We start from the raw sequence: 15,576 nt of genomic DNA on the forward strand, positions 1-15,576 counted from the left end.
CAAAGTCTTGAGCATGTACCCCCTTGAAATCCCCACATGCACATATTAGGTATTCAGTAAACATGTGTTGGTTGGTTGGTGGAAACAAAATTATTCATTTAAACATAAGCACAGAATTATTTTTTTTTTGTTTGGTTAAATGTGTTTAATCTAGTATTGATGCATGTTTGGCTCAAATCTCATGAACTGTAGATGATCACAGCTTTTTTCTTAAAGACAAATGCAGTGTCTCAGAGAAACCAGAGCCCTCTGGGCATGGGGCTTCTTGGAGCCTGTATGAGTAGGTCACTGTCACTTCAGTCTTATTGGAAGGGGTTAGTGACCTCAGAAAGAGAGGTTGCCTCACTCACAGTTGTACTACTAAACCTAGGAACGTTTTTGTTTCATCTGCATCTGTACAAACCTGGGAAGGAGTTAGAGACATACTTGCTATTTTTACATATAGCAACATCTTTGAAAATGTGCCAGTTCTCCTGCTGGTTTATTTAAAGACAGTGAGCCATTCTACAATCACATTTCCCTAAAGGTAACAGCAGTAATATGTCCACTGAACATAAAGCAAATATGAAGATCTATTTAGCTTGAAAATAATGAGATTTTTGTGAATTGGAAGCAACAGTTTATCACCCAAGAGTAGCTTACAATGAAAAAATCTGGGGTTTTTGTCTCTGTTATTCATTCATTCAGTCAGTCAGTCCTTCAGTCATTCCATCATGTAAAAAAAAGAAAAAAAATAGCACCCTTGAAAGTTGAAAAATCAACATGAAGTCTGTAATTCCCAAGCAGTGAGCCAGGGACCTGTGCGAGAGTGCAATTCTTGAAAGAGAGTGCAATTCTTGAAAGGGGCCTAGGAGGCCACCTACATTAAATTACCTGTAGATTAAATAAACATGTTTTGCCCATGTAGGTGCCACTCTAGGTTTAAATATATACATATGTGCTCATGTGTTTTCTAAAATTCGATTCATTTAAAAGGGATCCTGAAATCCTGCTAGCTTTTTGACATGACATATGATTTTTCATTCAAGAGTTAACAAAAGTACAAGTTATAGAATGTGTGGGTCCGTGAATTTCTTTGTGTTAAAAAGTGATTCTCAAGCTCAAAAAAAAAAAAAAAAAAAAAAAAAAAGCTGTTGCTTTCTGTGCTCTCACGGTAACTTTCGTCGGGCTCTTCCGTCCCGTGGTGAATGGATTGGGCCTTCTGAAGATTTTGAGCTGCTGTAACTTAGATTTAAGTGTGTATTTTTCCTGTGACATAAAGTATCACCTGAACTTTTTTTTTAGTATGTCTTATTTTGGGGAAAATTTATGATCTTTTTAACATTAGGAAGTTTCGCTTTTCCTGACATTTTATTGCTTTGCGTATTTGAAACATTTCAATCCCAGACAATAAATACTATGTGATTATTGTTTTCATATGGATAGGCTATTTCCTCCTGGTTTTTCCCAACCCCTTTTCCCAGTTAATAATACTCAGAAATTTATTAATACTTAACTGTGCCATTCAGCTTTTCCAGAATCGTGTATAATGAATGTTAAAAGAAAGACAGGTCTCAAAGAGGGGTAGTAGCGCTTAAAAAGAAATTGAGGCGTGTTTTATTTTAGTTAGATTTCAAATGTTTCCTGTTCAGGTGAAATGAAGATTATATGTATTCCATAAATCATTTTTGTAAATTATCCTAACCAGTGATTGCATTAAATGGTATCTTTTTATATCCTTGTTATGGAAGCGAAACAGATCTCAGCAAAGTAGGCGGATGTGAGCCAAGTAGGGCCATGAGGCCTCAGTGTGGGAAAGCACCCACTTTTAGACCTCTCCTCACGGCTCCCTCCCCTTCTTCAGGTCTTTTGTCAGATACCACTTTCCCATACGCCTTCTCTGCCCACCCTTTCACATACTGAAACCCCAACCTCTGCCCTAGCACTCCATACCCCTGTTCCCTGCCTCCTTTTGTCACCCTAACACCTGCTTACCATTTCATATACTCACGTGGTTTGTTCATTCCCTCCTCCTTCTAGAACAGATTGTCTCTGCTGCCATTGCCTCCAGCACTTAGACCAGGCCCAGTATCTACTACATGCCAGTCAATGCTTTCCTAGATGGACAAATCATCGTTCAGTCTTTAATTCTGCAAAGTCTTGCAACGCCATACCCGTGGGATTGCCTTCCAGCCTTGCACTGTTCCTTCTCACTTCTGGCCTGGCCTGTCCTTTTCTCCCCTCCTTCCCCCTGACTTTCCCAAGTCCTCTGAACCTCCTCAGCTGTATTCGTCAGCACAACTTTCTAAAAAAGGTCTTTACATTTTAGGACTTCCAAATCCCAGTGCATTTTCAATGGAACGAGAAGTTTGGCCACCACAAGCAAGAGTTGAGTTATGACATAGTTAGGTTTTCATTTAATATCTTGTAAAACTTTTTGATATATTTATTTCGCTACTTATTCAAATTTTCTTTTTCCCAAAACTCCAGGTTAGCAAATGGTTTTGGTGTATTTATTTATGACCTCATAGAGTCACAGAGTTTTTTTAGACAGGACACATAGAATATATTTCTTTTTTAAAAAATTAGTTGAATGTAGTATCATTTACATACAGTAATAACCCCTTTTTAGATATACAGTACAAGTCAATGACTTTTGACAAATAAACACAGTCATATAACTGCCAACACAATCAAGATGCATTAATGCCAAAAAGTTTTCTCATGTTCCTTCGTAATCGTTCCACACCCACCACTCCTGGCAACCGCTGATCTGACTTCTTTTTTTTTATCTTTTCCATAATAGCAAATAAATTTAAATAGTTCTAAACAAGTTTGGATTTAAGGGTTTTTTGTGTCTAACTTCTCTCACTTAGCATAATGCTTTTGAGATTCACCCATGTCATCGTGTATCAGTAGTTCACTTCCTTTTATTGCTCAGTAATATTCCATTGTGGATGCCCACAGTTTGCTTATCTGTGTAACTGAGTGGACATTATTATTGTTTCCAATTTCTGGCTATTGAGAATAAATCTGCTATGAACATGGATGGATTTCTGGCTATTGAGAATAAATCTTCTATGAACATGGATAGACAGAGCTTTTTGTGGACTTACATGTTCATTTCTATTAGGTAAATACCTAGGTGTGGGATAACTGGGTCATATGGAAAGTAAATATTTAATTTTCTAAGAAAGTGTTTTCCAAAGCATCTGAACCTATGGGCCCTCCCTCCAGAAATGCGAGATTTCTAGTTACTCCATAACTTTGCCAGTATTTGAATATGATTCATTCTGTTGTTTGTTTTGATTTGATTTTAGCCATTCTAATAAGTAATAATATCTCACTGTGCTTTTACTTTGCTTTTCTCTGTTGACTAATGATACTAAGCATTTTTCATGTTCATTTACCATCTGTAGCTTTTCTTTATTGAAGTGTTCAAATCTTTGGTCAACTTAAAAAAATTAGTTGTTTTCTCTTATTAAAATATAAAAGACTTCTTTTTATAGTCTTTATACAGAAATATGTTTTCCACGTATTTTCTCTGAGTCTGGGGATTGACTTAAGGTATATTTGGAAGAGCTGAATTTTTTTATTTTGAAGGGGTCCAATTTTGGGTTTTTATTCTTTTATGGCTTATACTTTTTGTCTTATCTAATCCTCATTTAAGACCAACAAAGGATTTCTCCTATGTTTTAATCTTCATATTTTAAATTTTGACTTTTACATTTAGGTGTTCGATTCATTTTGAGTTTATTTTTGTATATGATGCAAAGTGAGGGTTGAAGTTCTTTCTTTTTCCTTTTTCTATAAGGATGTCTGATTGTTCCGAAACTATTTGGTGAAAAGATTTGTCCTTTCTTCATTTATTTATCTTGACATATTTATCTAAAACCATATGTACATGGGTCTATTTTGGATTCTCTTTTGTTCCATTGATGTGTATGCTTATCCTTAGGCCGGTACCCAACTGTCTTTATTCCTAAATCATGAAATCAGGCCTTATTTCTTTTTCAAACCTTTTTTTTTTTTCTTTTTAATGCTAGGTTCTTTGCTTTTCAATAGTTCTACAAAACATTTACTGGGATTTTTTTTTTTTTTTTTTTAAGGGGAGAAGGGGCAAAGAGAGAGGAGGAGAGAGAGAATCTTAAGCAGGCCCCATGTCCAGCACGTGAGCCCTACACAGGGCTTGATCTCGTGTTTCTGAGATCATGACCCAAGCCAAAATCAAGAGTCAGATGCTCAACCAACTGAGCCATCCAGGTGCCCTCATGTGCTGAGATTTTGATTGGAACTCCTTTGAATCTATAACTCAGTTTGGGGGAAATTGACAGTGGTGTTAAGCCTTCTAATCAGCGCATATGGTATAGCTCTTCATTTACTTAGTTCTTTTGTAGTTTCCCTCATCAGTGTTTTATAATTTTAAGAATATAGATCTAGTATATATTTTGTTAGATTTATTTGTGGATTTTCATGTTTGATCGTTTAAGATTTTTTTAAAATTTTAATTTCTGGTTCATTGCCAGTATATACCAATAAAATCTGTTTCTATATATGAAAAAGAAAAAGATATATATATATGAACACAGATACAAAAATACTTAACCAAATACCATGAAATCAAGTCCAGCAAGATTACTGGACTTGATTTCATGGTATTTGGATAAATATTTTTGTATCTGTGTTCATGAAAGAGATTGATCTGGAATTTTCCTGTAATGATTAATACATCAAGACCAAGTGGCATTCGTCGTAGTAATGAATTGAAAAGTTCATTAGTAATGAATTAAAATGAATGAATGAAATGAATAAATTGAAAAATCAATCCATGTAATGTACCATTATAAAAAGAAAAACTGTAAGATATCCAAGGATGTAGAAAAATAATACAAAATTCAAAATCCGCTCACTAAGCTCAGCAAACTAGGAACAGAGAAAGAAGTTTCCCTCAATGTGATAAAGAATATCTAAGAAAATCTTACAGATGTTTTAAGGGTGAAAGACTGAATACCCATAAAATCAGGAAAAAAGAAAGGAAACTGCCCAAGTTTTTCCCAGAGGTTGGCATTATATTAATTGTGAAAAACTGAATGTTTCCCCCATAAAATCAGGAAAAAGGCAAGGATATTTTTACCACTTGTACACAACACTGTACCTAAGATCCTAGTCACTGCAGTAAGACAAGAAGAAATAAAAAGCATACAGATTAGAAAGAAGTAAAACTTTGTTTGTAAATAACGTGATTATCTATGTAGAAAGCTCCAAAGAATATACAGTACAAAACAACAACCTATTATAGATAATAAGTGAGATCACCAATATTGTAGGATAAAAAGTATAGGATATAAAATAAGTTAGAGGAAAGACAAATAACCTGGAAAGACATAAACTACCAAAATTTTTCAAAAAGAAAAGGATAATCCCAATAGCTTTACATATAAGATTACTCATAGCTGAAGACTTTCCTACAAAGAAAACTTCAGTTCCCAGTAGCCTCACTGGTGAGTTCCTCTGAACTTAAAAAAAAAAAAAAGAAAGAAAGAAAGAAAGGAAAAGAAAATAATACTAATTCTACAGAAACTTTTCCAGAAAATAAAAAAGTAAAGTAATTCCCTACTCATTTTATGAGAACAGCATCATCTGATCTAACAACCAGAAAAAAAGACATTACAAGAAAAGATAAATAAATAAATGTAAACTTTGGTAGTTTATATCTTTCCAGGTTATTTGTCTTTCCACTAACTTAACAAATTTATTGGCAAAAAGTTATTTATGAAATTCCCTTATTCTTTATAAACCTATGGAATCTGTAGTGATGCTTCTATTTTTAACTCCTGATATTGGCAATTTGTTTCTCCTTCCTTTCTCAACCAATCTGAATAGAGTTATTCATTGTACTTATTTTTCAAAACAGCCTTTGGTTTCATTGATTATTCCCTTTTTTTTTTCCTGTTCTCAATATCAGTCTGCTTTTATCTTGCTTTTATTTTCTTCCCTCTGCTGCTTTGAATTTAATTCACTCTTCTTTTTTTTTTTTTCCATTTGAGATCTTTCTTTTCTATAAACATTTTGATGCTATGTGCTTCCCCCTAAGCACTGCTTTAGCTGTATCTCAGAAGCTTTGATGTGTTTTGTTTTCATTTTCATCCAACTCAGAATATTTCCTAATTTCCTTTCTGTTTGTGTCTTTGACCTGTGGCTTATTTAGAAATGTGTTCTTTAGTTTTCAAATTTTTGAGAATATTTCAGGTATCTTTCTGTTTTTAAATTTTAGTTTAATTTTATAATGAAGAACATACTTTATATGATTACAGTTCTTTTAGTTTGTGTTTGTTTTATGGCCCAGAATATGTACATATGCACTTGAAAACGTATTGGCTGTTGTTGGGTGTTCTATAAATGTCAATTAGGTCAAGTTGATTGATAGTGTCCACTTTCTCTGGCTTTTTGCTTTTTAAAAAATCAATGACTGAGAAAGGAATGTTGAGGCTTTGTCTATTTCTTTTTTAAGTCTTCTTAGTTTTAGTTCACTATATGCTAAAGTTCTGTTTTTAGTTGCATGTACAGTTTGGAATGACATGTCTTGATTAATTGTTTCCTTTAGCATCAAATAATGTCCACTTTATCCCTAGCAATTTTTCATCTTCCAAACTGTACTAGGTCTGATATTAGTAAATTTACTTCACTGTATTAGTGTTTATATGGAGTATATTCTAACATTCTCTTACTTTTAACTTATCTATTTCTCTATATTTAAAGTGTCTTTCTCATTGACAGTCTATAATTAAGTTGGTCTTTCACCCAGTTTTATAATCTTTACCATTTCACTGAGGTGTTCAGACTGCTTACATTTAATTATTGATATGCTTGCATTTAAATTTACAGTCTTGTCCTCATCATAACTGTTTAACTTACTAATTTGTGTTCCTTGATTTTAAGTTATTTTTACCATTATAACTCTTTAATTTGTTCATTATAATTCTCTTTAATTACCTAAAGAATACACATTTTGCAAACAAACAAAAATCTTAAAGACTCAGGAAAGCATAAAGAATACAAGGAGAATTATCTACAGCCCTTTAACATTGAGATTAAACATTCTTGAAATTTTATTATACCCACTCACAAATTACATTCATATAGTACATACTTCTTTGTAGCCTGTTATAATGCTTTCCTATACCAATTATTTTACTTCTGAATATTTCATACTATGGCTGATTTACTATTAATTAATTGTATCTTATTGTTGGATGTATTTATGTTCCCAAAGTTTTACCATTATAAAATGTACATTATTTTCTGTACATATAATTTTTCCTTTGTCTTTGGCTTCTGTCATTTTCATTGTCAGCATTTTTGTTGCCCCCTGTGAAAGTAATTTGAACTTTTTCTCTGGATACTTTTGAGATTTTATTTTATTTTTCTCTAGTACTTTTGAGATTTTGTTTTATTTTTCAGCCCTTGCAGTATGACTAGCTTACGTGTAGTTTTCTTGTAAGTATCTTTTTTGGAGTTTGTATAATTTCTTGAATCTGTGGTTTGATATCTTTCATCAATTTTTTAACATTCCCAGTGACTTTTCTTCAGATATTTCTTCTTGTCTTCTAGGAATTTAATTACATGTATGTCAGACTTTACATGATATACAATATGTCTCCTATGGTCTTTTTGTACTTCCCATGTTATTTTATCTGTGCTTCAATTTGGATGCTTCCTGATCCATTTTATCTCTATTAACCTTCTCTTTTGCTGCATCTGAAATTCTGTTAAACAAACAAAAACTCTTAAATACAAGGAACAAACTGGTGTTTGCCAGGAGGGAAGTAGATGGGGAAATGAATAAAACAGATAAAGGGCATTAAGGAGTATAGAGTTGTAGTTATAAAATAAATAAGTCATGGAGATGATAAGCCCATGTATTGAATTTTCAACTTTAGTTCTTTATTATTTTTTAGTTATATAATCACCGTTTGATTCTTGAAAAGAAAAGAAAAAGTTCAAATCCCTTTCTCATTATACCCATGTTTGGGTTGTTTGTGGATCTACTTCTGTTGTCTGCATTTTTTTCCTCTTGGTTTTCAGTCATTTAGTTCTGTATCCTCTGCTATGACTAGGATTTTTTTATTGAGTGGCAGACGTTGTATATGAAAAAGTACAGAAGCTCTGGATGATGATTTCTTCCCAAAAGGATTTCATTTCTGATAGATAGAAGGGGGTGTAGTCAAATCAAGGTTGATCTATGTCTGCTTTGCCCCTATTCATGGAAAGTATCTCTAGGGCCTCAGCTAAAGTTTTGTGTTGTTTGCCAAGCCCTTCAACCACGGTAAGCTCTGAAATCAGCTTCTGGCTCCAGTCACCCACAGGATGGATGAAATTTCTGCTTACCTCCTTAGCCTCCCAGCTCCTGCTCTCAACCTACCCACATGCAACTTTGGGGTTAACATGTATTTCAAGGAGAAACTTCATGTAGAATTGTAGGTTTACTTCTCTGAGTTTCCTCTTCTCTGAGATCTTGGTCCCTCGGCTATTGGCAGCCTCATGTTCCATCCTCTGGCTCAATGAAACTATGAAAAGCCCTAAACCTTTGCTTCCTCCATGGCTCTTTTTCCTCTCACATTTAAGTGGCAAATGTCCTGAGAGGGGGAAATTTCACATCCTTTTAAATCCTGATGAGTTTGATCTTTTTCTGATGCCACAAATAGAGTGTGGCCTGTCAAAGGTATCCAGACCCAAATCCCCAGAACCTATGAATGCATTATATTACATAACAAAAGCGAATTAAAGTTGGAGATAGAATTAAGGTTTCTAATCAACAGATTTTAACATAGAAAATTTATCATATATTATCCAGGTAGGCCCAAACTAATCACATGAGCTTTTAAAAACAGATGAGAGAGGTACCTGGGTGGTGCAGTTGGTTGAGGGTCCAATGCTTGGTTTCGGCTTAGTTCATGATCTCAGGGTGGTAAGATCAAGCCCCAGGTAGGGCTCCACGCTCAGCAGGGAGTCTGCTTGGGATCTCTCTCCCTCTCTCCCTCTGCCCCTACCACTAATACTCTCTCTCTCTCTCTGTCTCTCTTTGAAATAAATCAATCTTTTGAAAAATAAATAAAAATAGAAACAGAAGAGGGAGGCAGAAAAGTGGGTGAGACATGACAAAGACTTGACATGGCTGGCTTTGAAGATGAAGTAAGGCTGCTGTGAGCCAGGACAGGTGGTAGTCTGGGAAACGCCTCTTTGTTTATAGTCAGCAGGAAAACTGGCACCTCAGTCCTACAGCCCAGGAATTGAATACTCCCACCAAACTGAATGAGCAGGAAACTGCTTCTCTCCTACAACCTCCAGAAAAGAGCACAGCCTTCCAACATCTTGACGTCATTCTTTTAAAGATTTATTTATTTTAGAGAGAGAGGAAGAGAGGGTGGGGGACGGGGAGGGGCAGAGAGAGGCTTAAGCAGACCCCACTCTGAGCACGGAGCACAGTGCAGGGCCCAATCCCATGACCCTGAGATCACGACCTGAGCCAAAACCAAGAATCAGTCGCCCAACCGACAGTACCACTCAGGCATTCTAACACCTTGATTTTAATCTGTGAGGCCCATACCAGACTTCTGACCTGGAGAACTGCAACAGAATACATTTGTGTTGTTTAAGCCACTAACTTTGTGGCAGTTTGTAATGGTAGCATATAAGACTCTTACACAATTGTTTTCTATTTTTTTGCTAGCTTTTATAATTGTTCTCAGGTCAAGGATTAGTTTCCCATAGCTTGATGTATCCGTCTGAGTTCAGTCACAGAATGAGAACTAATGTACATTATGGGGTAAAGATTTTATTATAGGAATCAGATGTGACATAGTTGTGGAAGGAGCTGGGAAAATATAAGCCTAGGAAGGAAGTTGGAGGATCAGAGAAAAAGTCACCAACCCCTGAATTGGGGAAGCAAAGCACAACCACCTGCCAAAAGTGGCTGCAGAGTGATGTCTTCTGGGAAGGTGTGGAGGAAGCCAGGCTTCTGTATAACTACCACCCCTGTTGGTTCACCACCAAGTGTCTGGTAGGAACTTTGGAGCTACGTTGGTCAACAGTCAAGAAGAGCTGCATCCAGAATGGAGGAAAGGGAGAACATGCTAGAGCTATCAGTACTTCTGCATCTCTAACTATATCCGACCACAAGAAACTTCAAAGGTTAGAAACTGCTTCACTTCCATATTCCAAATCTTGCATAAGTTTCTTTTTTGTCCAATTCTAACTCAGAACCATAGAGGGAAAGGGATTCTGGAAAAAGGGTTTCTGTTTCACCAAGTTGACGTCGTACTGGTGACCACAGTCTACGCTTTGTCAATTTGGTACCCATACATATCGCTTTTAACCATATTTTTAAAATCCTCCAAATAAAAACAGCAAAATACTTCCACGTAACATGCTGCATGCTAACCTTTGTGGGCTTCCTCCCCAAAACCCAGGAGCTCAATCTAATTATGAGAAAAGCATCAAATGACTCTCAGTTGACAGGCATTCTACAAAAGACCTGACTAGTATTCCTCCAAACTGTCAAGGCCATCAAAAACAAGGAAAGCCCGAGGAATTATCAGATCCAAGAGGAATCTAAGAAGACGCGACATATACTTATGGTTTCCTAGATGCAATTCTGATAGAGAAAAGGACATTAAGTAAAAACGAAGGAACTTTGAATGAAGTATGGGCATTGGTGAATGGTAATGTATCAAAACTGGTTCATTCATTCATTCTGATAAATATACAATGCCAATGTAAAATAATAATAGGAGAAACTCCCTGTGGAATATGGCATTCTTCAGAGATACTATGGGTTGTGTTCCAGGCCACCACAATAAAGTGAATTATCACAATGAAGCAAGTTGAATGATTTTTTTGGTTTCACAGTGCATATAAAAGTTATGTGTGTACTATTCTTTAGTCTACTAAATGTATAATCATGTTTTGTCTAAAAAGCAATATACATACATTAACTTAAAAATACTTTATTACTAAAAAAAATTCTAATTATCATCTGAGCTTTCAGTGAGTAGCTGTATTTTTGCTGGTGGGGGGTCTAGACTCCATGTTGATGGCCACTGACTGATCAGGGCGGTGCTGGCTGAGGGCTGGGGTGGCTGTGGCAGTTTCTTAAAAGAAGATGACAATGAGGTTTGCCACATTGAGTGACCCTTCCTGTCATGAATGCTTTCTCTGGAGCAGGTGATGTTGTTTGATGGCATTTTACCCACAGTAGAACTTCTTTCAAAATTGGAGTGAGTCCCTCCAAAACCTGTCACTGCTTTATCAACTAAGTTTATGTAATATTCTAAATCCTTTGTGTCATTTCAACAGTGTTCACAGCATCTTCACCAGGTGTAGATTCCATCTCAAGAAACCACCTTCTTTGTTCATCCGTAAGAAACAACTCCTCAGCAAAGTTTTTCATGAGATCACAACAATGCAGTCCCATCTTCAGGCTCCACTTCTGATTCTAGTTCTCTTGCTGTTTCTATCACATCTGCTATTATTTCCTCCACTCAAGTCTTGATTCCTTCAAAGTCCTCCACAAGTACTTCTTCCAAACTCCTGTTAATGTTGATATTCTGACCTCTAACCATGAATCATGAATGTTCTTAATGGCCTCTAGAAGGGTGAATTTTTTGAGAATGGTTTCCATTTACTTTGCCCAGATCCATCAGAGGAATCACTGTCTGTGGCAGCTCTAGCCTTATGAAATGTGTTTCTTAGATAATAAGATTTGAAAGTCTTAATTGCTCCTTGATCAATGGGCTGCAGAATGGATGTTGTGTTAGCAGTCATGAGAACAACATTAATCTTGTACGTCTCCATCAGAACTCCTGGGTGCATTGTTAATGAGCAGTACTATTTTGAAAGGAATGTTTTTCTCTGAGAAGTAAGTTGCAGCAGTGGGCTCAAAATATTCGATAAACCATGTTGTAAACAGATGTGCTGTCATCCAGGCTTTATTCCATTTAGAGAACACAGGCAAGTAGATTTAGCATTTCTGAAGGGTCCTAGAATTTTCAGAATGGTAGGTGATCATTGGCTTCAACTTAAGGTCACCAGCTGTATTAGCCCCTAATAAGAGAGTCAGCCTGTCCTCAGAAGCCTTGAAACCAGGCACTGACTCTTCTCTCTGTCTGTTAAAGTACTAGATGGCATCTTCCAACAGAAGACTGTTTTGTTTACACAGAAAATCTGTTGTTTACTGTAGCTGCCATCTTGGATGATCTTAGCTAGATCTTCAGGAGAACATGCTGCAGCTCTTACACCAGCACTGGCTGCTTAACCCTTGCACTTTGATGTTATGGAGATGACTTCTTTCCTTAGATTTCATGAACCTACCTCTGCTAGCTTCAGATTTTTCTTCTGCAGCTTCCCCTCCTCTCTCAGCCTTCACAGAATTGAGGAGAGTTATGGCCTTGCTCTGGATCAAGCTTTGGCTTAAGGGAATGTTGTGACTGGTTTGATCTTCTATCCAGACCACTCAGACTTGCTCCATCTCGGCAGTATGGCTCTTTCATTTTTTTACCAAGCTTGTGTTCGCTGGAGCAGCACTGAATTTCCTTCATGAACTTTTTCTTTGTATTCACAACTTGGCTAACTGGTTGGACAAGAGTTATAGCTTTCCACCAATCTGGGCTTTGAACAGGTCTTCCTCACTAAGTGTATCATTTCTAACTTTTGACTTGAAGTTGACCATGCAACTCCTCCCTTTCACTTGAACACTCTGAGGCCATCATAGAATTTAGTGGCCTAATTTCAGTATCACTGTGTCCCAAGGAACAGGAAGACCCAAGGAAAAGGAGACAGATGGGGGAACAGCTGCTCAGTGGAGTGTTCAACATCAGAACACACGCAACCTTTACAGATTAAGTTTGTCATCTTATATGAATAGGGTTCATGATGTCCCAAAACAATTACAATAGTAACATCAAAGATCAGTGATCACATATCACCATCACCAATATAATAATAATGAAAAAGCTTGAAATATTGCAAGAATTGCCAAAATGTGACATGGAGATATATGATAAGTGAGCATATGCTGTTGGAAAAGTAGCGTGGGTAGACTTCCTCGATAAAAAGTTGCCACAAGGGACGCCTGAGTGGCTCAGTTGGTTAAGCAGCTGCCTTCGGCTCAGGTCATGATCCCAGCGTCCTGGGATCAAGTCCCACATCGGGCTCCTTGCTCAGCAGGGAGCCTGCTTCTCCCTCTGCCTCTGCCTGCCATTCTGTCTGCCTGTGCTCGCTCTCTCCCCCTCTCTCTCTCTGATAAATAAATAAAATCTTTAAAAAAAAAAAAAAAAAAGTTGCCACAAACCAGCAATTTGTAAAATCTGCAATATCTGCAAATCTCAATAAAACGAAATGCAATCAAATGAGGTAGGCCCATATGTGGGAACTTTGTATTGTCGTTGCTATTTTTCCATAAATGTAAAATTATTCTAAAATAAAACTTTATTTTAAAAAATAGAATATGAAGATTTATTCATTTGGGGGCAATGTTCTTTTCTCTAAATTATAATTCCCTTTGATATCCTGTAACTTAAATACAAAGATCCATGACTAACCACTATTAATACCTCTTATGTTAGCTAACAGGGGAATGGGAAGGTGAGCACGGGGTGGAGATAAAGAAAAAGAGGTCTTTAATACCTAAGCAAATATGCTGTATTTATACAAAAGATTTTTGGTTTTTTTGTTTGGTTTTGTTTTGTTTTGTTTTCTGTTTTTTTGCTTTGAGAGAGACAGAGGGAGGGGCAGAGGGAGAGAGAATCTTTTTTTTTTTTTTTTTTAAGATTTTATTTATTTATTTATTTGTAAGCGAGAGAGAGCACAAGCAGGGAAAGCAGCAGGCAGAGGGAGAAGCAGGCTCCCCACTGAGCAAGGAGCTCAATGTGGGACTCAATCCCAGGACCCTGGAATCCATGACCTGAGCTGAAGGCAGACACTTAATGAACCCAGCCGCAGATGCATCCCAGGAGACAGAGAATTTTAAGCAGGCTTCCATGAACAGGGCTCCATCTCATGGCCCTGAGATCATGACTTGAGCTGAAATCAAGAGTCAGACGCTCAGCTAACTGAGCCGCCCAGGCATCCTTGTATTATACTAAAGCAAGAAAGAAACACTTCTAATGGTCCAGTAGTCGTAGCTGGTATTTATGACTTCCTTCTTCCGCTGGCCAATCTCCATTCCTGTTGCTCTCATCAATAGACACTTAAGCTGGAATGCTTTGCCTGATGGGGTGATCCTTCCTATTTCTGTTTCAGTGCTCTTTTGCTGCGCAATGAACTACCCCAAAACTCAGTGGCTTAAAACAGCAGTGATTATTACTTTTCATGATTTGAGGGACCAAGGGTTCATGTAGGCCTTCACTAGGTGGTCCTACTACTGCACATGGCATTGTCTGGAGGCGACTGAGCTGGACCAGAAGGATCAAAAAGGCTTTGCTGGTAGATTTGGAGATTTTGAGCCTCAATGATCTCTCCTTTCCCTTGTGATGAGCTTTGGCTTCCTCACAACATGGTAGTTTTCAGGGTAATTGAACTTCAAAGGCAACTGGCATTTAACAGAGATCAAATAGAAACCACCAGACCTCTTAAGGCGAGGCTCAGAAGTCCCACAATACCACCTCTGCTATATTTGGCACCCAAAGCTAGCCACAGGGCCAGTCCAGATGAAAGGGGAAAGGAAATACCCTCTCCCTCTTGCTGAGAGGAGCAGCAAAGAATTTGTGCCCATCGGCAATCCACTAAACCGGTCGTGGAAATTTCCTCTAAGGTAAATTTCCAGAATCGGCACTGCTGCATCGAGGGTATTCATGTTAAAAACTTGACACGTGTCCAAAAGTCCCTCCATTCAGTTTTGCCAGGTTGCACTCTCATTGGTGGTGCTCACCAATCAATTTCTCTGTGCCTTCACCAACACTGGGTGTCATTACCCTTTTTAGCCTTTAGCGGTTTAAAGACAGGGAAAGTCTGATTGTTGAAGGGGTTTTTTTCCCCTGCATGTGTGAATACCATTGAGACCAAACATTTTTTATGTGTTTATTGGCCATGTCTACATGTTCTTTTTTTGAATTGCCTGATCTTGCACTTTGCCCATTCTTTTCTTCGGCTATTCTTGGTTTGAGTGTTGACATTGGTCTGAAATCTGGGTTATTAAAGTTTAACCGACCTCAGACAACCCTACCGGGTTTTTAAATATTATTACTTACTCTTGCCCAAAATAATCTATCTTCATTTCCATTCGTTTATTCTTTATTTCCCTGGATCATCACCTTTTTCAGTCCTTTTCTTTTCTTAGATTCACAACATTAGAACTGCAAATCCCCTTGGTTTTCCATTGAGGCTATTAACACAAAAGAAGAAAGGGTCTTGTCCAGAGATTCTGAGAGGGTCTTGGGGCGGGGGAGCGGTGTCTCCCCTGTTTGGACCCATAGGACCAGCCTTTCAGCTTCTGGTCAAAATAACACCAACAATGCATTTAGCCCATTTCCCACAAGGTTTGTGTCCTTAGGTCTGGCACTAAGAAATTCAGTCTATCTCTAACTTTTGCCTGGATCCTAA

At 37.2% G+C, this 15,576-nt stretch overlaps 1 protein-coding gene across 3 annotated transcripts in view; it reads left to right on the top strand.

Annotated features, from left to right (window-relative positions):
* The window catches only part of SUPT3H (SPT3 homolog, SAGA and STAGA complex component), a 568,770-nt gene that overhangs the window by 546,295 nt on the left and 6,899 nt on the right, over positions 1-15,576 (top strand). Inside the window, exon 13 of one of the 3 annotated variants that reach the window (XM_059400347.1) lies at positions 2,020-2,038. The exons of the other annotated variants lie outside the window; for them this stretch is intronic. The gene's annotated coding sequence lies outside the window, so the exon portion shown is untranslated. Of the gene's footprint in view, positions 1-2,019; positions 2,039-15,576 lie in introns of those variants that run through there. 3 annotated transcript variants of the gene reach the window in all.

Source organism: Mustela nigripes, chromosome 5 (genome assembly GCF_022355385.1).
Source record: "Mustela nigripes isolate SB6536 chromosome 5, MUSNIG.SB6536, whole genome shotgun sequence".
Lineage (NCBI taxonomy): Eukaryota > Metazoa > Chordata > Mammalia > Carnivora > Mustelidae > Mustela > Mustela nigripes.